Below are 23,536 nucleotides of genomic sequence, written 5' to 3'. Positions count from 1 at the left end.
GTGACTGGCTTAAGAGACAGGGTCGTTTAGTAAAAGATGCAAAAATAACAATTCAAGAAAACGGAGGCTGTGTCACACAGGAGTTTAGAAGTCATTCCCAACCAAACTGGTACCACTTTGTAGGTAGGTATTGCTTCGCTCCTCTTCGTCTTGCTCCATGTTCCTGTAGTTTAGGGAGTTAGACTCCTTTTTTTTTTAAATCCTCACCTAAGGATATTTTTCCATTGATTTTGAGAGAGAGTTGGAAGAGAGAGAGGGAAAGACAGAGAAGAACATCAATGTGAGAAAAGCACATGGATTGGTTGCCTCCTGCATATGCCCTGACCAGGGCCTGGGCCAGGGAGGAGCCTGCAACTGAGGTACGTGCCCTTGACCAGAACCGAACCTGGGTCCGCAAGCCGATGCTCTATCCTCTGAGCCAGGGGTCCTCAAACTTTTTAAACAGGGGGCCAGTTCACTGTCCCTCAGACCATTGGAGGGCCTGACTATAGTTTTTAAAAAAAACTATGAACAAATTCCTATGCGCACTGCGGGCCTGGGAGGAGTTGGCTGCTAAGCAGGACAGGCAGCGGCACCCGGCGGGCCGGATAAATGTCCTGGCGGGCCGCATGTGGCCCGTGGGCCGTAGTTTGAGGACCCCTGCGAGTGAGCCAAACCAGCTATGCAGGACTTGGACTCTAACGGGACTGCGAACCATCAGACAGAGGCGTCGTAAGTCTAGTTTCTAAGAGCCTTTGCCGAAGGGACACGGCAGAAATTCCTGTTCTCTATCCACCGTGAGTTAGTTTTGTGGGGACGGTCCCTGTCCTTGCATCGGGGCTCAGCTACAGGGAGTTTCAGAGCAGAGAGAATCAAATTTCAGTCCCAGGGTTGGACTGTCTGGTTCAAATACCAGTTTGACCACTTATTAGTTGTCTGACTTTGAAAATTACTTCATCTCTAAGTGCCTTGTTTTTCTCGAATGTAAAATAGGGATGATGATACCTACCTTTCAGAGCGGTTGTAAGAATTGACTGTGTTAATTTTTTTCAAAGAAGCTTAAAAATGGTACCTGGCACATAGTGAATGCTCAGTAAGTGTTCGCTATTATTATTAGTCATTAGTTTGTGGTCCTCACGACTGTGATTCTCATCTCTGAGAGGTTGTCTAGTTAATTCCTAGTAACCTGAGCTGCCTAATCTTTCTAAGCCATCCCGTTCATCAATCTTCTGTGCTAGTAAATTTTTATAAAATTGAAGTTTAAAAACTTCAGCATAAGCATTTCCCCTGGAATACCAGAAATATTAGTGTTTTTTTTTTATTCCCACATTGACATTTTAATAGCCACCAATGGCTTTTAAAAGAATTGGGAAGACGCACAGCATCTGTTGGTCTCATATTGGAATTGCTGTTGTGTTTTTGTTTCCATGTGAGCCTTATTTTTTCAAAAGTTTATAAGCCTTTTGCTCCATGGCGAGATTCAGCAACAAGTTTCTGTTCCAAAGAACAATATTTGTCTTGCTTGAACATGGCCCTACTTCCCATTTTCTGTACAAAAAGGTTGCTCTGAGCTTTATGCTTTTAGCACTTGCATGTAGCTTGACAGTTTCCCAAATGTAATTTTTCATACTTGATCATTTTTGAAAAACATCTTAAAAGCTGCAAATACAGCAGGCACATCGTCTTTCAGCTTTTTTGATACTGAGTTGCCTTTAGTTGGTCTCAGTTTAAGATAAGGGGGTAGGAAATGTTAGGACTTCACTAGAAATCCATCTCTGTTCTACAGGTTAGGGTCGGTCCTAGACTGCAGGAAGTATTTCTTCCTTAGAGAGACAAGTGCTGGTACCCCTTTCCTGCTTCGAATCCGGCTCTGCTGCCGACCAGTGGTGTGACTTTGGGCTTGTACCTAGCCTGCCTACGCCTCCAACTGCCCATCTTTGAGATGGGAATAATAGAGATCTTATAAGGACTGAATGCGACAGTGTATACCCAGGCGTCCTCAAACTACGGCCCGCGGGCCACATGCGGCCCGCCGAGGACATGCATCCGGCCCGCCGGGTGCCGCTGCCTGTCCTGCTTAGCAGCCGACGCGTCCCGGGCCCGCAGTGCGCATAGGAATTTGTTCATAGTTTTTTTTTTTAAACTATAGTCCGGCCCTCCAACGGTCTGAGAGACAGTGAACTGGCCCCCTGTTTAAAAAGTTTGAGGACCCCTGATACCAGTGCTCACAGCGGGCCTACCCACCATGAGCACTCACATGCTCATTCTTACAGAGGTCTTTGCCTACAGTTTCTATGATGAACTATATCCGGCTGTTGAAGTTTTCTTGAAACAAAATGTGTCCTCCCTGAATGGAAGGGCATTTTATGTGAAAACTCCTATGAAGCAGCCAAGTGTACTTATGTAGGTCACTCTGGTCAGGAAGAAGGGCGGGTGGGGGTGGGGGGTGGGGGTGGGGAAGACTCCCTAACATAATAATTCAAATATAGAATATTCACCTTAAAATTGTGGATTTTCTTGACTATTTTCACAACCAATCACGTGAACTTGGGGTCTTGTTGTAAGTCATGCGGAGAGGACAGAACACCAGCTATCAGCCTGCAGTGGTGTCGAAAGCCCTGGCCGGCTGTCAAGGTTGTGATGAGGAAGGGTTCAGATCACGGGAAATGTTTCAGAAAGTCTTCCCTCTGTAAATAGTTTTTAAAGCCCCCATACCCTTTAAATGGCTTCTCTGATAGCTCACGTTGAAAGTCTGGGAAGTCTGGCAGTGGAATTGGTACTAAAACCAAGAGGCCGGCGGTAATGCCACCGGCGGGAGAAGTGGCGTGCTCTGAGAGTGGCATGCCTTCTCCCGTCCCCCAAGCCCTGGGCCCCTTTAAGGCCCACGGTGACGGCAGGCTGCCAGCTCTGGAGTCAGATCTGCAGGTTTTAATTTGAAATCAGAGGATGGCATTTAGACACTTGTTAATGCATTCAACACTGTGACTCTCTGGTCACACACACACACACACACACACACACACACACACACACCCCGATGTGCGCATACACATCTCCCTTCTTCGGCGACACGTTCGTGCTTATCCGGGGGCCTGTTTTGCTTCAGGCCTCTTGATCTCACGCTGTGGCTCTGTTTCTGAACAACAGTATCTCTATGCAACACGCATGGAAGGAGTCTTAAGCCAACCAGCATTTGCAAAATGAATAACTGATTCATGAGCATGATTTGACAAGTGCCTTTTCAGTCCAGACATGTAAGAGGTCAGCTGTGCAGAGGGAAGAGGCACCCAGGTAAGTGTTCATTAAAAGCATTCTTTGTCTGCGTGAGGCTGAGTCCACTGGTGGTTCTAGAAATCCGATTTGGAAGTTTTTACAGGGGCTGATTTCTACTATATGTTATCTACTAAATGTAAGACTTTGTTGATTTTCAAAGGATAAATTTGCTTTTGAACTACCAAGAAAATATGCAAATATTATGCTAGGATCACTGAAAAATTCCTTGGTTTTGATTATTTTGGTGGTTTTTAAATTTATATGCATATATATGTATATATGTACGCACACACATAATACATGTATGTATGTACATATACATATATACTGTGCTATATTTTACTAAAGATTGATTGGAAACCACATCAGAAGTACTTTTTAAAATATGAATACATGTAAGCATTTAAAAATTTCTTCAGAAGCTGAAATTGATATATGATCATGTAATTCTGAAACAGTAAGGACCATTAGAAACAACTTGTAAATTCTTGAGGTTCAAACAATGGATAGAACAGTAAATTTTCAATTACTTCATCCTGCTGAACAATTTGGCAGGCTGTGGGGCAGGAGAGAGCACTGACCTTGGAGCCAGGCCTCCAGCCCTACAGCTTCGTGCCTTGGGCGTGTTGAGCCCTCTGTCCGCATCCTCAGAATCTTCGTGGGGTGGCCGAGCCTAGGGATTCTGGGTGGGCAGAGGGTGGGGGAGTGGGGAGACTTCAGGACACTCAACTGGGAGGTGAGTGGAGATGTCTGGTCCGGGGCAGGCTTCTCTTGTTTCAGAATCTTGCCCAGGGCGGGCCAGGAAGCGGGGACCCCCCCTGCAAAAGTTCTGCTTGGTCATTCAGAATTCAGATGACCCCGGTGGGGTTGCCACCTCTTCGCGTGCAGCGGAGAGCCGTTTGGCTTCTCCATCTATTGGAACATCTGTTTACGCTGGCCGGCTGGCTGGTGGGAGGTGGACACAGACAGCTCCCCACCGCGCAAAGGGAAGATGCTGTGTTTTGCTTCCTAATATCAGAGCGGCTTCCCAGGCAGAGGAATCAGAAATGTCACCACAGCGTTTCCTGCTCGGGAAAGCGGTTCTAGTCCCGCTGATAGACCTAGAGAACCTGCTTCTCTGGAGCTTCTGAAGCCATGCTGTTCCTTGTCTTCTCTTTCAATATTTCAGCTAAGGACCAACTACTGACAAATGCATCAAACTGGGGAGTCAATGGTGAACCACCTTGTGTTGTATCAATTTTGAAAGATAATTTTAGTTAAGGAAGTTGTTGGCATATTAATGGTTTGACTCCCTAACCTGACTACATATAATGAAAATGAGATACAGAGTAAAACCTTACCAATTCCAGCTCATTGAAATAGTTTTAATATTTACTGAGACTGCTCAAGGGAAAACATTTGGGGAACTGTTAAAGAATTGATAACACTAACTTACAATAAAAACAGCAATGGGCCATCCAAAGATTACTCAGGGAAATGTAACCACATCCAAGTGCCTCCTGCTTGCCGCTCCAGGCCAGGCGGTACAGAAAGCTCTAGAGCTCCTCACTTACTCTTTCATGTCAATTGTGCAGGTTGTGTGTGCGTTTGGGTGGGCTTAGGGTCTCTGTATATCAAATCTTGGGTTCACGTCTCACGTTAAAAGGGGCTGATTTCACTAATAAACGTTCGCCTCTAGAGATAACTTGAAAAACAGGTTAATTCTATTACAATTGGTAAGCTTGGTCTCTGAAAAAAATCTTTTAAAGTTTTTTGTGTTTTTTTTTTTCAGGAAGAGTCTTATTTGTACAATTTATGTGCTTAGCATTTATCTTTTTCTCACGGCTAGTACAAAAACCAATTTCAATGTAACGTTGGGTGATAGTATTGTGTTCATCCCTGTTACATCCTTTTATTTCTTCTTTTTATTTTTATGTCCTTCGCAACCAAACTGTAACTGTCCTTAAAACTGGTGAAAACGGAATGTGTTCCTTGGGCTGAATTGACATCAGTGACCTGGTTTTGTTACTGTGCTTTAGTTATGCAAGATGTTACCATCGGGGGAAACTGGTGAAGGATACAGGAAACCTCATAGAACATTTCCTTCTTTCTTCTCTCTCTCTCTCTCTCTCTCTCTCTCTCTCTCTCTCTCTCTCTCTCTCTCTCTTCCCTCCCTCCCTCTCTCTCCCTCTCTCCATTTTCTTTGGTTTTCTCTTCTTTCTTTCCTTTTCTTTTTTTCTTCCTTCCTTCCCCCCGCCCCCCGCCACTCCCCAGCTTTTTATTGAGTCATATTTATTTCAAAATAAAAAACCATTTTAATGTAACTATTCTCTAAAAGCCTTACCTGAGGTCTCTCGCGCCAGACAGATATCCTGAAAAGATGCTTTGGCTCATTAAGTGACTGCCGAGTGTTAAGTCCTGTGAGGTTTTGTGGGTAGCAGACAATTGCCTTGTAAATGTAGGTGCTCCATAAATTTTTCTGGAGTGTCATGGTCTCTGAATCACCTTGCTAATGGGGAAGAGAGAGCTTTGATTTTGAGGTCTGTCTACTCATTCCGTCATGCCATTTGGCCCAACCTACTTGTCTAAGCAATCAGTCCAAACCCTGGGCTCTCTTAAGGGATAGGAGTGGTAATGTTGAGAGCTAGTGACATTCTTTGAGCACCTAGTATGTGCCAGGCTCATGCCTCGCACTCATTAAATATCTTAAGCCTCAGAATACCCCATGATGACATGAAAACTAAGCAAGTTTAAACGTGGCAGTTTAAACAGTAATTAATGTCCCTAATTGCAAAATAGTTCACTCTACAAGGGATGTTAATGAAAGGCAGTGGATCCTCTTAGCTAAACAAATAAACAAAAAAAAATTTTCCTCTTGAATTATAATGTAAACAAAAGGAAACTTTGAAATTGTGTAATCATTCTCCTCGTCTGAGAATAAATACTGGCACTTATCCACAGCGCCCGCTGGTTTTGCTAGCTCCTGCTAGGTTTAGCATTGAGGGAGCCAAGTTCCAGATCCCAATGAGAATAATATTGATCAGCGTCAGTGAGCAGGTTGTATTGTTTCAGCTCGATCATGTGCTGGGTGGGGTAGGTAGACAGGGTCACATGAAGCACCCGTGCCAGAGTGAATCATGGTGTCATGTGCCAGGAGGAAGCGCCCAGGTGTCTCATCCACGTTGGGAGGAAGAGGCATTCCGTGCTAGCATTCCGGGCGACCAGCAGGCTGGCCAGCCTCCCCGGCCTCTCGCCATCACAGGGCAGCCGGTACCCTCCGTGTACCGGGAAGATGCACAGTGAGCAAAGCATAGCCTCCTTCTGGCTCAGCTGCTGATGAGGTGGATCATGTGTTCTCACTGCCAGCAGCACCAGCACCATCGGAGGACTTGTTAGCAATGCTCAGGCCCCACCACACACCCACAGAATCAGTGACTCTGGGTGGGGCCCGGCAGTGTGTGTTTAGCAAGCCTTCCCGGGGATTCTGACGCCTACTGGGCTTTGAGAACCACTGGGCTAGCTTACCTGAGCGATCCTCTTTCCAGTCTTCAGCTTCTTCTTCTATAAAATGGGAGATTTGACCCTAGCCAGTTTGGCTCAGTGGATAAAGCGTCAGCCTGTGGACTGAAGGGACCCTGGTTCTATTCCCATCAAGGGCACATGCCCGGGTTGCGGGCTCCATCCCCAATGGGGGTGTGCGGGACGCAGCTGATCAATGATTCTCTCTCATCATTGATGTTTCTATCTTTCCTTCTCCCTTCCTCTCTGAAATCAATAAAAAAATATTTTGTAAAAATAAAAATAAATAAATAAAATGGGAGATTTGCAGTAAGCTGTTTCTAAGCGCCTCTCTGAACTTCAGGCGCACATCCCAAGCTCTCTAATTCTGTAGACCTGTGATGTACATGTACATACCGGGTGGGATTGCACAGGCATTGAGAGGACAGGCCCTGACTGTCTGGGCTTCAAACTCTTAGCAGCACTTGCTGAGCCTTCCCATTGGTTGAGTTCTTTATCCATGCTATGGAGAGGACAGCACCATGCCCGGAGGGGGTTGTGAGAAATTGAAGCACGTGGAACAGTGCCTGGCAAGAAGGAAGTATCCACTTGATTGTAGTTCCTATGATTGGGTGCCAGGCACCAGGATGGATGTTTTGTAAGGGGTACAAAACAAATCGTTACCCATGAAATAAAACGGTCCCTGATTTTACAAAGACTGAGTTTGGTGGGAGTTAAAGTCCAGGATCATGTGTTAGCTTAATTTAGAGATATGGTGACATTCTTGTGACATAGCTCTGGCCTCTACCCTGACACTCTTTAACCCTTAACTCATTTAACCTTAATTACCTCCATAAAGGCCCTGTCTCCAAATACAGCCACATCTGTGATATAGATCGCAGAGGGCTCTGGGGCAGGGCGGGGGTGGGGTGGGGTGGGGGGAGAGGAGTGTGTGTATGGCGGGGAAGGGGCACACCATTCAGTCCACAGCAGTGATTTAAGAGGTGTTGGCCCACACCTGGGAAAATGCTGGTTTGAAGAATGTACCAACGAAACCACCGGCAAGTCCGTTTGTCAAGCATCTAGTTTACAGCCCCATTGTGATAACTGGTGAATTAAAATGTCCACATAGATTAAAATCTCTGTCTACAAAAAAAATATTTAACTGCAAAGCATGTTTTGCAGGCCATCGGAGCACTCATTTACATAAACTATAAATGGTTTTGCTCATCTTCAGAGGAACCTTTGTAAATTAAAGTCAGGGAGTGGGGTGAACTGAGGCAGAAGGGAAGTATCTCTCTCTCTCTCTCTCTCTCTCTCCCCCCCTCCCTCTCCCTCCCTCCCTCTCTCCCTCTCTTCCCTTCCCTTCCCTTCCCTTCCCTTCCCTTCCCTTCCCTTCCCTTCCCTTCCCTTCCCTTCCCTTCCCTTCCCTTCCCTTCCCTTCCCTTCCCTTCCCTTCCCTTCCCTTCCCTTCCCTTCCCTTCCCTTCCCTTCCCTTCCCTTCCCTTCCCTTCCCTTCCCTTCCCTTCCCTTCCCTTCCCTTCCCTTCCCTTCCCTTCCCTTCCCTTCCCTTCCCTTCCCTTCCCTTCCCTTCCCTTCCCTTCCCTTCCCTTCCCTTCCCTTCCCTTCCCTTCCCTTCCCTTCCCTTCCCTTCCCTTCCCTTCCCTTCCCTTCCCTTCCCTTCCCTTCCCTTCCCTTCCCTTCCCTTCCCTTCCCTTCCCTTCCCTTCCCTTCCCTTCCCTTCCCTTCCCTTCCCTTCCCTTCCCTTCCCTTCCCTTCCCTTCCCTTCCCTTCCCTTCTCTCACTTTCTTACCACGGGGTTTCCAGAGAAGCACCCCGGAAAGAAGACGACAGCACGGGGACCAGCTTGTCCTCACTTGGTCTGCTCTGCTCGGGCCCTCACTGTGCGTGTCCGACCCCCCTGAGCCCGGCCGCCTGGGCCTCCTGAGCGTCCAGAGCTGTGATGAGAACACCAGCCAGTGCCGGTGTTGAAGTCTGTTAGACGGGCTTGGTCCAGCTCAGTCTGGAGTATTTTTCCCCTCGGGGAAGCTCCCCGCTGCTGCTCTCACATGGGGATTAGGAGACGTGGCTGGTTTGTTTTTCCGTCCCCCTCCCCACGCCCTCCTCCCCCTGCTCCTGAGGGAAGATATCACATATCAGAGAGTTCCTTCTTCAGAAAGACTAGGGGACGTCTGTGAATCCTCACTGAGGCCGGCCTCTGTGTGTGGACACTTTATCTGCAGGGTTCAGAGAGAAGTAAACCCTGGCCTGGGGTGCAGGGTGGGGTTTCCCCCCTTTCCAGGAAAAATGCTGATGATGAAGGCCTCTGGGTGTGTTTTTAAATGCTCAGTGTCAGATGCATGAGGGCTCTTCCAAGTGAGGGGCCTGCTTACGCCTGCTTTTTCTTGCCCATAAGCCCAGTCTCACCGCCCTTGTTTATTTGGGGGGGACTGGGGTCCGCAGTTCTAAGCCTTAACGTCTGTCCTCTTACTTTTTAAAAAGGTACAACAACAAATGAATGCTTTATGAGATTCGGGCATGACATGTAAATTTTGACATTTCTAGTTGATCTTGGCTTGTTTTTCAGAAGAGTATCCAAACATAGTCCCGCTTCAGTATTCGTAGAAGGGTCTTGGATGGCCGGACCCCCGAGTGTGGCCAGACTTCTCAATTTCTTCTTCTTCCAGCTCTGGTGTTTGTCTGACTGTCCCAGGACTTTTCAGCGTCAAAAAGTATGACACCAAACTATTGGAGTGTTCGGTTTGGCGGAATTGCCATTTGCACTGCTCCTTCCATCTTCATTCCCTCACAGAGACCCTGAACAAACTCTAACCTCTATTGATGTGCTGTATGTTGGTGACAGAGCTACCAGGAATAAAGACTGATTAATATAAAGAGTGAAACAATGAAAATAAGAGTTCATGAGGCCCCATGGTAAAGACAATTTAGATTTTCTAGCCTGCAGTTAATACTCTCCCACCCCTCCACTGTAAACATTAGTCCCTCACCCCCCTCACGAAATCTTTCCATGGTGGTTCTCATCTTAGGGTATATTTTTTTTGGCCTACTCTTGTATAGCCTAGCAAACAACAAGTGATATTTTTAATTATTTCTTTCCTTTTCATCTGATGTACACATTGAAGAGAAATAAATGATTCTTACCAGATTATTTCTAGGAATCTGGTCATTCTAGGATGACTAACCTAGATACTATGTAGTTGTCCAAATGTGTCCATGTCTGTAACCCAGAATCAAATTCTCTAGGCTCCAGGGACAGGCACGTCATGTAAAGGAGTGAAGGGAGCAGGTGTCATACTGAAGGGAGTGGTGGGGGAGGCAGCAAGCTGGAAAGCCAGGATAACAGGAGCAAGCTTAGCTCGCCTAGTGCTGCCAATGAGGATGTAAGAGCAGTGGTGACTGATGCTTCTTCCTTCTTTTCCTGGCATGCTCTCCCCCAGGGAGGGCAGAAATCTGCATTTGTATGTGAAATATCCTAACTTTTAAAATTTGGTTCCTCAACTGGAAGAAATTGAAACCCAGTGTTGGCAAACAAGTCTTCAGGTCACCCTCTGCTTGCTCGGCCACAGAACACAACCTCTGGGGGAGTATATTAGGTCAGGCCTTGGTTGAGATGCAACCCCAAATTATTACCCCTGTGGTGGAATGAGCTATTTCGTGATCTTCACTGTAACCTGGTTTTCAGAATGCGGTTTTTGCAGAAAGTGGAGATGAGGTCACTAAAGAAAAGCATAATCTTGATGCTAAACATTGGCCTGCCGTCAGACGATGTTCAGAATTTTTGTGGGAAATCTTTCTGTTGATAATGGTTGAGGTAGGTGCCTATCACAAGCTTGGCCGCATAAGGAATCACAGGCAATTTAAAGCAGCTTCCCCATACAAAGGCCACATGCTCCTGGTTTTTGCATCAGCTTGTGGTCACCTGATTGTAACAGTGAGACCACATTTAAGATCCACATGTTATAGGAGAGCCTCAAGAGAGACTGTCCGTGGAGTTAAAAAAGTGGGTCATTGTGTCCACACATCATCCAAAACCATGGGATCTTAGATCCATAGAGTAGGTACGTGTTCTTAAATGTCACAGACTCCAGAGTTTTCATGATACTAATCCAGAAGGAATCTGGAACCCAGAGAAGTTAGTGACTTGCCCAAGATGACAAAATTGTTAAGGACAGCTGAGATGCCACACATCTCAACTCCAGGTCTGTGTCCTTTCCACAGGTCACTTCATGAGCAGCAAATGATGGTTTAGACCAGCCGTGGGCAAACTACGGCCCGCGGGCCGGATCCGGCCTGTTCGGCTGTTCTATCCGGCCCGCGGAGCCGAAAGAGCGGAGGGTTCTCTTGCTCTCCCCTCCGCTCCTTTACTTTGAATTGATATTAGTTCACACAAACACTCCATCCATGCTTTTGTTCCGGCCCTCCGATCCAGTTTAAGAACCCATTGTGGCCCTCGAGTCAAAAAGTTTGCCCACCCCTGGTTTAGACCCATGGTCGGCAAACTGCAGCTCGCAAGCCACATGCGGCTCTTTGGCCCCTTGAGTGTGGCTCTTCCACAAAATACCATGGCCTGGGCGAGTCTGTTTTGAAGAAGTGGCGTTAGAAGAAGTTTAAGTTTAAAAAATTTGGCTCTCAAAAGAAATTTCAATCGTTGTACTGTTGATATTTGGCTCTGTTGACTAATGAGTTTGCCAACCACTGGTTTAGACAGAACAAAATTAGTTCAGTTTTGGGGACGGATTTTATTGCTACATCACTAGGATGATAACCAGCAGACATGGTGAAAACCTAACTCCCCGATCCTCTTAGAGCATCTTAAACCTCTGGGGTTTGCCATTTTGTCACGTCTTTATTTGTTCAGACACCCGAGCAGATGTCTTAGGTTTGGAACCATATTGGCACTGGGCAGTTGTCCTGGCTTTGGGGATCCTCAGAATGGTGACCAACGGATCCCAGGAAATACTCAAGGCTCAAGTGCACATGGTCAGTCCATAAATCCCCTTGAAGTAGCAAGACAAAGCAAGTAGGGCGACCCTCCCCCAGGCTGTTCTTCATGACCCTCTTCCTTTAGGGCTCCTTTGATGTTCACTTGAATCTGATTATACCTGATAGGGAAGCGTATGTTGTGGTTTGCTGTAACCACACCTTGTAAGGGGCCCTGTCCAGACGACTGGGCGAGAACAATCATGGTTACTGCCCAGAGCTCTGCCCAGTGTTTGGAGGGGGAATAAGAAAAGCCATGGAGAGAGAGGCTAATATACACAGAGGAGAGGGTCACCCCAAAGTAGAGAAGGAAACTACAGGATGCTTTATAAGGGGGATCATTATAGTCAACCAAGCAATTACCGTGGTGTGTGCAGTATATTGGCAGACAAGATTGTCCACGGAAAAATATCCAGGTTGGGTGGTCACTGTGGGCAGAAGGCCAGGTATACCAGCAGTCTCCACTTGCAGGAAGTAAAACCACGGGCGAGTTCTTCTCCTTGCCTGGCTGCCCCTCGTTAACCCCTTCTCTGCACTCAGATGTCACACATCCCTTCTGCAGGGAAGCCTCCAGGACCACCCCATGCCGGGCAGGTCCCCTGTACATGTTACAGCACCCATGCCGTTCCTACACGGTCACTTACCCATGTGGCTGTTCAGTGTCTGTCTCCCTGATCACACCATGGGCCTCTGAGGACAGTGTTGTTGCTGCATCTAAAAGTATGGCATAGAAGGAGCAAGGAGAGCATTTATTTTCCACACTTTTCAACATTTTTTTCAAGTAGTAAGTCTGCCTGGGGATTGTTAAGATTCTGAAAACACTCAGGTGGCAAGCCATAGAAAAGCAGGCTCTGGAGATGCATGGAGATGGGGGTCAGAGGATGGTGCCCCTTTTCAGTGCCACCCCCATTCCCCATAGCACAGGGGCAAACCTCCCCCACCCCCAGCCCACTGAACCCCGCCTCTAGGAATCACTAAGTACCTTTTCAATACATATTTGAATGAGGAGGCATATACTTTTGTTTCCCCGCAGTGTCCTTTGAAGAACTTCAGCTCAATGTGAGAAAATACTTTAAGGATTAGAATTGCCCCGAAGTGTGATGGACTGACTGAGCAGGGATCAAATGCCTGGTAACTGACAGTGTCCAAGCAGAGACTGTGCATGCGCGATGAGCTATTGTAAGCAGTCACTCACGCTGCAGATAAGCTGTTAGACTGGAAAACAGGAAGAGTATCTCTCCAATATTGCTCTTCTGTTGTCAGAGGATTTCAGCCCCTATAACCACTACTCACAATAAAGTCCACAAAAGCTGGGGGTTTACCTGTTTTGTTCACTGTTGTATCTGTAGTGCTTAAGACCTTGCTTGGCACTTAGTAGCTGCTCAACAAATATTTATTGAGTAAACATAGATCTGTAGATACCGCATTCAAAATGTGTTTCTGGCATCAACTAGGTTCCAAAGGATGTATTGCATTGACCTGAATCAAGCAGGCTGTAGATCAAAAAAGCCGCTAAACTTGGGCTGTGGTCACTATTCTGACAGAGTATGTGAAATCACACTGTCACCAGCCCTTCAGACCAGAGATGCTGGAGTTAGTGTGAAGTTGTACCAGCCGGGGACCTGCCAAGAAACTAAAGTAGCTCAGCTGGTCCCTAGTGGGAGAGTTCAATGAGGGCGCCTTCACTAAGGTGGGGGCTAAGGGAGCCGGGGATGTGAAGCGCCAAGAGGCTGTAGCAATGGCAGGAAGCTTTACCATCAATCTCCAGGACAACCCACAGGGACCCCAATGGGTGCTGGAACCATGGGGGCTGGGCCAACTTGGGTGCAGCCACTGCTGAGCACCGACCCCACCTCAGCCATGGAGCAGGGAGAAAGGCCCCCGTTTCCCTCGGCTCTTGCTTCATCACATTAGGGTCTTGCATTGGCCAAACCCACTGGAAGCCAGCGGGCGGGGGGCAGGGCAGAGAAAGCCGAGGGCGGGGGAGGCCAACACATGGGGACTAGCCATCCCATCCATTTATTGGTTCATCTTCTACTTTAATTACCCAAGTAATACACATCCATTAAAGAAAATGTTGAGACTGGTCACAGCGAGGGAATTCCCCCATAATCCCCTCTTGAACCTCTGTGAATGTTTTGGCTCTTTCTCCTCCTTTCTTTCTTTTTTTTTTCTTTCATAGACTTGTAAAGGATGTGAACATTTTTAAAAATATATATATATTATTGATTTTAGAGAGGAAGGGAGGGGAAGAGAGGATAGAAACACCAATCATGAGTGAGACTCATTGATCGGCCGCCTCCTGCACCCCCCACGCTGGGCATTGAGCCCGCCACCAGGCATGTGCCCTGACCGGGAATCGAACCGTGACCTCCTGGTTCATAGGTCCACTCAGCCACTGAGCCCTGCCGGCTGGGCCAGGATGCAAACATTTTTATTCCGAATAAACCAACATAAATTTGGTTGCACTTGTTCCTCGGCCTCATTAAGTCGAAGCTGGAGCCTGACACAGCTCCGTTTCCTTCCCTTTGTTCTGCGAACATAAACAAGTTACTTCATGCGCCTCTCTGGGAACTGGGAATTAGGCAAGCACTTGGACCCACAGAAACCTTCAGCAAGTTTGGCTCTCAGCGTGGATACCAAGTAATTAAATACAAGATGAAAGATGAGTCCAACAGAGCTCACTCTCCAGACTGCAAAGGGGAGTAAGTGAAGGCAGCCCGGCTTCGCTGGATTCCCTGTCAACTCCAGGTTCTGTCCCCTTTTAATGGCACTTGAAGGGCAGAGTGAAAATAGTGGGAAGACAGGTTAGGAAAACAGAGCAAGTGCTTGCGTACATACACAGTTCCTGTCGCACCTGTGTGTCCCACACGGCTCGGGAACACCCAGCACACCTGTCACTACTTACTTGACACTTGTCCAGCCTGCTCAACAGGAGCATCCAGAGGTGAAGCCATAGGGCCTGGCATTGAGTAGGTCCCTAGGTCGTGAGGGTGACAAAGTGGCTGCTGTTCTTGAAGTCAAGGGAAGGCCCGGGGGGTGTGGCTGTGCGTGCCAGAGTTCTGAAAGGCAAAGGCGGGTGCTTAAGACGGTTGTCATAATATATCTAAGGTTAGCGACCCCTCTCACCTTCTATAGTTAAAAATAAAAAACCTGAGCCTGGCCGGTGTGGCTCAGTGGTTGAGCATCGACCTATGAAGCAGGAGGTCATGGTTTGATTCCCAGTCAGGGCACATGCCTGGGTTGTGGGCTCAACCCCCAGTAGGGAGCATGTTGGAGGCAGCCAATCAGTGATTCTCTCTCATCATTGATGTTTATATCTCTCTCTCCCTCTCCCTTCCTCTCTGAAATCAATAAAAATCTATAATAATAAAAGTGTAATATGCAAACTGACTGAATGGCTGTGAACGACCGTCTGGATGACCTTCCGGACGACCTTCCGGACGAAGCCCCGGCTGCGAGGGCCAAGGCAGCCGTCTGCGAAGGCCTACTCATGCACGAATTTCGTGCACCAGGCCTCTAGTATATTACAAATAAGTAAATAACCTGAGAAAGAGTATGCCATCTCAGCTCCTTCAGAGAGGAAGAAGTTCTGCTTTCCTGGCGTGGGGTCTATACTCGGCCTTTTACACATTTCTGCCTACATGGGATCTCCGCATGACCTAGGGCAGGAGACCAGGAATAGGAGCTCGAACCCCACCCCCTGCCATTCTGGACGTTAAACAGCCCCCTTGGGAGAATCCATTTGCTCTCGGGTCACATCCAGAGGTTGATCTGTCAGCTACTGCGACACTGAACGTGGCCTTGGGAGTGGGGGAAGAACCTCACGGCGGCCATCCTAAGGAGGGCGTCGCTGTGGGGAGATTCAGGAAGCTCAGGGGCCGCTCTGAGCGGCTGTTCGGCGCCTCCACTGCAAGCTGACGCCCTTGCCACCGCTGCTGCTGGTCATGTCTCTGAACCCACCATCGCGGGGTCCACACTGGGCTGCGCTGGCGAGGGGAGCTGAGCCCTCCCCTCCGCATCATCGCCATGGGCTGTGGGGAAAGGCTGGCCAGGGGGGCTTGTCCCTCTCCTCTGCCCAAATGTGAAATGGCGGCCCTGGCTGGGTTGCTTAGTGGTTAGAGTGTTGTCCCAGTACACCAAGATTGCGAGTTCAATCCTCAGTCAGGGCACACACACAAAAATCAACCAATGAATGCATAAATGAGTGGAACAACAAATCGATGTTTCTCTCTGCCTTCCTCTCTCTCTCTAAAAATCAATCGATAAAATACAGAAAACAGTCCAAAAAAAGTGAAATGGCTTTGCAAGCTCACGTAAAGGTTATGAACCTCCGTGGCGGTACTCGGAATCTGTAATAGATTTCCTTTGACTTGTTTTTTTGGAAAAGACTACTGCAGGGTTTCAGCAGCGTGTCCAAGCCCCTTCTACAAGTTTAAATCTATTTTTTAAAGAGTGTTTCAGAGTATAGATTGTGTTGCATGCCTTTCGATATGAATTGATTCGATGTGTGTTATCTCCTAGAAAAAAATGTCTGGAAACAGACTGCATTCTTAGAGGGATAATTAGCCCATTGTGCTCAGCACAGCGACTCCTCCCCTGGTGTCCTTCAAGATGGGCCTGATCTGCTATTGAAAGCAAGAGACTATTTGTAACATGCTGCTTGCTTGATATCTAAAAATTGTTCCGTTCAGAAATAACTGAGACTTGATTTCATTGTCTCTGGACAATAAGGACCAAAATATCCTAATAAAAGAGCAGAGGGGAAAATAGAGCCCACGACTGTCCTAGAGACAGAGAAGTGCACCCCTGGAGGAAGGCCAGGAACCCCAGGATTTTAGGGACCAAGAGTGTGAATCCTTCCAGGCCAGCTCGCTGGGGCTCAGGGTAGACGGATAGATGATGAAGTAAATCGCGCCTTGGTTGCAAGGTAAGGGTGGGCCGTGGGAAAGTGTCGAGATTAGTGGGCTGTGTGTGTGTGTTTTCCAAAATTCTTATGGCCCTGCCTCAATCCAGGCGTGGTAGTGTAATCGGGGATGAGGCCTCACATTTTCAGCTGGATAACTGCAGTCCTGGTAACTATTACTTACAGTTTGGTTTCCATTGTTAGATTTAGTACTCTCGGATGCACAAAAAGTAGTTTTTTCATTTCATGTCTCCTATACTTGAGTGCTTCTGTCTGCCTTAGACTTTGTCTTTTGCTGAGCGTAAACACTTTTTAAATTTGTGAAGACAAATTCGCTTACCATTCAAATTATTGCACTTTGAAAATAGTCCTTTCAGGTGTGTGTGTGTGGGGGGGGGGGGAGATTAGCTTTTTTGTTTGTTTAACCAAATATATAGTTTGCTTTGCGTAACAACAGCAAGGCAGAATTCATAGCCGGCGACACTTTCTGCGTTTACAGCAGAGTGTCTGGAGAGAGTATGTGGGTTTTTAATAAACAACACTGCAGTGCAGCGGGTGTTCGTGCATTACAGCTCAATTGCAGGAGGAAGGTCAGCGTGTCCTCCTAGGAGACATCAATGGGATGTGTGACACCTGTTGGCATGCGATCGACTTTAATATTTATCATGGACTCTGTGGTTTGCGCTTATAAAATGTAATCATATGCCTTTTTCTTTCAAAGAAAAAAGTGCTAATAGACTGGAAAAAAAAAAAGAATGTTTTGGCAGTGTCCCGTGCTTCAGAAAACAGTTGATTTTACCATTTGTCTTGGGACATTGTCACAATGGCAATGTCTTAAGTCACAAGATAAATAGGTCCACTCCTCCCCCAGCATTTAAATTGTTATGCTCCATGTATAATATATGGGTTGTGTTTGTGTTTTGAAGTAGCCCTTATAACTTCTAGTGCCTTTGTATCTGAAAATGTGCAATTACTTTTTAAATCCGCCTTATCCAATATTGATTATAGGAGGTGAAATCTTGGCTGGAGTGAAAAGCGAGTGCATGCCTTTGCCCCTCTCTCTTTCTCTGGGCCATTCTTTCATCCTTCATTGCACAGCTTCTTGGAGCTGTTGCCTGGCTGCAAAGTCAGCAAAGTATCTCAATTAGGTCAGACCTGGGCAAGCCCCTAGAACTGCAGGCTATTTGCGCTCGGCCCTCCGCCTCCCCTGTCCCTGCAGGCAACCCCATTCCGGCCTCCTTCCTAAAAGACCTGAAAGTTCCTCAGAAGGATACGCAGGCTAATTCACACACTGGGACAATAACTCCATCCCCTTCCCAGAGGACATTAGTTTCAACTGAGGGACTTTACCTGAAACCAGCAAGAGCTGATTTCTTGTCGTAGCATTCCAGGCCCTGGGGCAGATTTCTGGGAAGGGATGTTTTTCAATGGCGGGGCTCTCTGGTCCTCCTCCAATTAGGCCACAAGGCTGGCCTGCGCTTGGCTTGCTGGCTGGATTGTGTCCTGCTGGCTGCAGACATGTCCTGTGGGTGCTGGGTCCCCACTCCTGCTTCCTGATTGTGTAACCAGTGCTGCGAGGGAGCTAACAAGGGCTGCTTTCCAGTAAGAGGATCCTTTTCACTTAATGAGGCATAAGTGTGCATCTTATCTGTGGCTAATCTCTCTATCTTTTTAAAAACATATATTTTGCTGAGCAAAAACAGTCTTTTCACCTACTGTTCATATTGTCAAATACGCTGCGCAGCACGGACTGGCGAGGATGCCATGCTTGTGCCTTTCACATGTTTGGGGATGTGTGTGGCTGCATGCATGAACGTCCAGGGGCAAGACAGCAGACACCTGCCAGAGGTGTTAAAACGCTAGGGTGGCCCGGTGTGTGGGATGTGAGATGGGAAGGACTGGGAAGAAAACCGTGCCGGGCTGAGGTGAAAGGCCCTAAGCAAATACCCCGAAGGCTCCTCTGTGCTCAGGTGTGAAAGAGCCTCCAGTGGTGGCCAAGATGTGTAACTTTCTCTTCCCTTCTTTCCCCTCCCTGCATTGTCCCTCCCAGGCCCTGTGCACTTTCAGTTGTGCATTCACTCAGCAAATAGAACTGGGATAAATAGAAAGGCCCCCCAAAAAATAAAAGTGTGTGTGTGTGTGTGTGTGTGTGTGTATGCACGCGCGCGCATGCGTGTTATTTGCTCTAAAAAGTTTCTCACTTAAAAACTAGATTCACAATACCATGGCCCCTCCATGATTGTGGATGCAGTACAGGGTGGTTTCAGTTATTTCCAAGTGATATATGAAAGGTCTTTTCTGATTCAAGTTAATGACTTTACTAAAGCAAGACTCGCAGGTGAACTAACAAGGGGCTGACCCAGAGGACCACGTATGGCTTGTGCCACCTCTTCACAGCTGCCTCTCAGAGCTGAGTTACTAATGCAATGTCGTCTACAGACTGCCCAGCATCCACACGCCACGTAGCTTTGCTGTTTTTGTTCACCTGTAATGTACACAGCTTCTCTCAGAAATGGCTTTTAAAAATGTTTCTTTGCTATATATATATCCAAGTCCTGTGCAATAATACTTTATGGGAAGATAAAAGTGGTGAACTGTGTGTGGTCCAAGGCTATGCACAGCCGAGAAGCCAGCAGCCTCTGTGTATTTCTGTCTAGGAACTGAGATCTTTGTATCTTCCACATGGAGCTCTAGTCCATAGGAAGACTCCCTGCTTCCCACGCTGACATTCCAGGGCCTGAGAGAGACAATTAGGCAAGAATTCCATATGAGACCACGCGATACTTACTCTTAAGTGTAATCAACAGCCATTCAACAATGGAAAGGCAATGGCTGGAGCTGATGTGGAAGATCTGATGGAGCTTGTAAGATCTGAGTTGACATTTAGTTGAGTAGAAACGGAGGAGTTGGACATGGGTTTGGGGGACGTCGTTGGGAGGCAAGAGAGATCTCTGGGTCCTCAGAATGGAGGCTTAAGAGTCCCCTCAGCCCAGGGAGCACCCTTCCTCTCAAACTCCCTTTTCAGCATCTGTAATGTCGTGATTTCCACCAAACTGGTTAAATTGTTGGCGGAGAAATCATTGCAACAAGTTGTCATCTGAACTAGATGGTACATTTCCATCCAAATGGCTTATTTAAATAGCCCTGTATATGTTCAGCCTTATTGGAAGGAAATGGGCATTAAAACAAATTATCCCATCATAGTTAGTTTACAATCATCTAATAAATGGTTATAGTAAAGATGACCAGCTAATGCTATTTTCCACAACCACAAATGAAGGCTCTAAATAGAACTTCCACATACAGGACTTTGATCCTTAGTTGAGTTTTAGATGTCTATACATGGGTATAATCCATGTTTTGAGTTCTAGCTTCCTGGAGTGCCGGTACCCATTTTCAATAACGTTTTTGTACAGCCGAAGACCCTCATCTAAAGAAGTCAATATCTTTTTCAAGTGTGAACCTTTGGAATCTTTATAGAAAAATAGATATAGTCCCTTAAGACAGGCAGGTGGGCTTGGGGAAATCAAAACCCAAAATAATTTGAAGGTCTCTCCAACTAAAGTTGGGAGTTGGTCATTCTGTTTTTATTTCTTAGTATTTATGAACATAAAATCACAGAACGTAACTGTTTTTCTAAGAAATGCGTATACGTTTATATTTCAGGTACTGGTCTTTAGATAGATTTTTGTATACTATCTTGAAAAAGTCAAGCTTCAATGTATTCCAGTTTCACTTTGCTTAAGACAAGTTCAATGTCTTGTTAACAGAAACTAATAGCCAAAGTTTTTTTCAACTGTGTGTTATTCACAGCCCTGCCCCCACCCCCAAACTTCACTGTAAAACTTAACATTAAAGATGTGTCCATTTACTTTGAAAAAAACTTATAATTCAGGAAGTGAACTTGAAAACACCCAAAGATCTTGCTTCTTTTGTGGACTTTGATGAGAATGGTAGCCGGGGCCGGGAAGGTAGAGCCGGAGCGGTGCTGGGCCAGCGTGGGGTGTATTGGATGTCCGCAAAGGAACGGCCGGCGCAGGGTCCTGCTCAGCGAAGTGTGCGTTTTCAACTCACCCACAGTGGTGTCTATTGTCCTGTCTCTCAATTGAATGATGTCATGTTTCATTGGAGGCTCTGAGTGATGCTGAAGTCTGTGGTCTGCACACTAGGGGGGAAAAGGCAGCGAGAAACTTGCAAATCAGGTTTTTGTGAAGCCTTTGTGTGGCGGGTTTTGAGAGATAAAAGCTGACTCATGCAATATTTCCACGGAAGGAGCTGCACAGACTAGTAAAAGCTTCTTGTTTTACCTGCCCGAGCCTCCGGTGAGGTCACTGCATCAGCTGAAGGCAGACATGCGGCTTAGCCTGGGAGAGCACAGGTAGGTGCTAAGGCGACTGCGCCCCAAGGAAACAATGCCCCCCCCCCAAACTTGTCGCTTCCCCCATGGAGCAGGGGGAGCTCGTCCCCTGCGGGGAGATGCTGTCGCAGGGGGATTTCTCCCCTCCCTGCAGGGACAGCAGCTTGCCCGGCTGGGTTACAGCTGTTCTGTTATACATGCGATCTAAGAAAGGAGTTCTCCAACAATGGATCTAGCCTAGAAGGGGCTTCTTTTTCCCTCCCTCTGAAGGGCAGCCGGCGTTAAAGGGTGCTTGCCTTGTATTGGTCTGGTTTTGATGGTTTCTTAACGTGAGGTGGAAATCTCTCGGGAGCTGGTGTTTGTGATTCTGGGGAGCAAGCTGAAATCCTAAGTTGCCCTGCATCCAGTCCTCAGCACTTCGCTGCGCTTTCTTTGTGAGGCTCACGCGGGCTTCGCTGAGGGACAAAATAAATGTTTGCCAACTTTAGGCTTAGCAACTGCAGTGACGAAATTTAGTCTGAGGCTAGTGGTAACCAATCTTGGCTACGTAAGTGCAGTCTCCATTTAAAGTGTTTATGGGTAAGAAGTACGTTTGTTCGGAGGAATGATTGGGGAGAAGGAGGCATGGGTTGTATTCAGGTCTGTTGCAGATTGGAATCTGATTTTATTTTGTTTTATTATTTCAATTTAGGGATACTAATCTATTTGAAAGACATATATATGCAGCATTCCTTTTCCTTAGTCATACTGAACATAAAAAAAATCAGTTATCTTCATTGAAAACATTTTAATATTTGATACATGTTAAGGTTGTGATTTGAATTTCTTTAACTTTTTTCAGATTATAAAAATAACACACTTGTTGAAGAAAAGTGGTATTTGCAGATAAACACCCAAGTAAAAGCATCTCTTCTCTTACTTGGTAAAAACCAATGTTAGTATTTTATTATATACCCTTTCGATCTTTTCCTAATGTGGAAAATAGATACGTGACACTTTAAATTCAAAGTTGGGGTCACATTGTATGTATGTTTTATAAACCACCCATTTTACTCAGCTGTGTGTTCTGGCCATTTCTACACCCTTACACCTATGAAAGGACATGACATTTCATAGCTTTCCATTGGCCTCTCCAGATGGACTGTTGACCCAAATCTCTCTGTTGGACACTTGGAATTCACTTCCGCCTTTTTCTGTAAGAAGATGTTTGGTGTGCTTTATGGGTGGATTTGCTTACTGGGAGTGCTGTTGTTCGCCACTTGGTTTCTCCTCTTCTTCCTCGTTTTTTGAAAAGGAAATGTCATTCAGCCTCATGCCTCCCTCTCGGCGGCACAGGGATGTTCTGGCTCTGTGAGTGCTCACAGGGGCTGGAGCCTGCACCCATCATCTCCGTGTGAGTTTCTGCCCGAGACGGCTGTTCCCACACGAGCAGGAAGGGGCTGTTCAAAGTGAAGCTGGCTGTAGATTATTACTTAGCATCAATTTAAAGCAGTTTTGCAGCCTTTGGAAAGTCAGTGAGGTGTTTTATCACCTAGCTCCTGACATTAGCAGGAGGCAGGAGAAAATTGCTCTTTGGTGGTTACCGCCTGTGCTGTGACTCCAGCGAGGAACGGGCACTGGATGCAGCCGTAGCTTTGTAAGTGGTCATTTCAGGGCGGGAGTCGCGTCCTGGAGGTTGGATGGGACCGGGAGCGTCATTGTCCAGCTGCCTAACTTATACCGGAGGAAACCAGATACCCAAAGACCGCAACTCGCACGTCGATGGCCCAGAGCCAGGGCAGGGATGCCAATTCTCTGTTCAAAGGAGACAGTGTCGTGTCAGAACCTAACTTCTGGCTGGTCCTCTGAGCTCGTTGTACACACACAGTTGAACCCACATCCATCCCTTCACACAAGCACCTACTATGTGGGTCCCTTGGGCGATGGGTACTGTGGGCTTTGCACAAGTAGCTGCTAGTTAGGCCTTCTTTTCCTGATCTCTGAGCTCCCTTTCTGGCCTCCTGCTGTGCGCCTCTGCACCCACGTACAAGGAAAACTGGACTCGAAACCAGAAACCACAGTCTCTGATTCAACTTCCACCACAAGTTGCCCAACCTCTCTGTTTATTTTGTCCCACCTATGAAATGTTGAAAAGTAACGATGCGTGAATGGACTTGGAGGCTTGGTTCTGTCTGTCTGTTTGTAAGGATAATTTTGATAGAGGTAAAGCAGTGGCATGTTATTATGGTTGGGCTGATCCGTTGTAACAGACCCTTTGGGTTCTCCTTCGCTGCGTAACAAATCACTCCGAAATGTCATGGCTTGCAAAGGTCACCATCATGTATAGCCTCTCAAGGTTGCTGGGCGTCGGGTTCAGGAGGGGCTCCACTAGGGCTTTGGACGCAGGTACCCACGAAGTTGCCGTCAGAAATGACAGGGCTGTCATCCTGAAGGCTGCTCCCCCACCTGCCTGGTGCCTGCGGGGAAATATGCAAACAGCAGGGGCCAGAACAGCGGCGGGGGTGGGGGATGGGGGCGGGGGGGGGGGGTCCTTGAGCATCTCT

The 23,536-nt window shown here is 47.1% G+C and overlaps 1 protein-coding gene across 4 annotated transcripts in view; it reads left to right on the top strand.

Moving 5' to 3' along the window:
* Positions 1–23,536, top strand: part of PLEKHG1 (pleckstrin homology and RhoGEF domain containing G1) — a 201,611-nt gene that overhangs the window by 95,347 nt on the left and 82,728 nt on the right. The window contains exon 1 of one of the 4 annotated variants that reach the window (XM_080665866.1): positions 20,904–21,014. The exons of the other annotated variants lie outside the window; for them this stretch is intronic. The gene's annotated coding sequence lies outside the window, so the exon portion shown is untranslated. Of the gene's footprint in view, positions 1–20,903; positions 21,015–23,536 lie in introns of those variants that run through there. 4 annotated transcript variants of the gene reach the window in all.

This window comes from Plecotus auritus (genome assembly GCF_963455305.1).
Source record: "Plecotus auritus genome assembly, chromosome: 4".
NCBI lineage: Eukaryota > Metazoa > Chordata > Mammalia > Chiroptera > Vespertilionidae > Plecotus > Plecotus auritus.
This window is presented reverse-complemented; position numbering and strand designations above follow the sequence as displayed.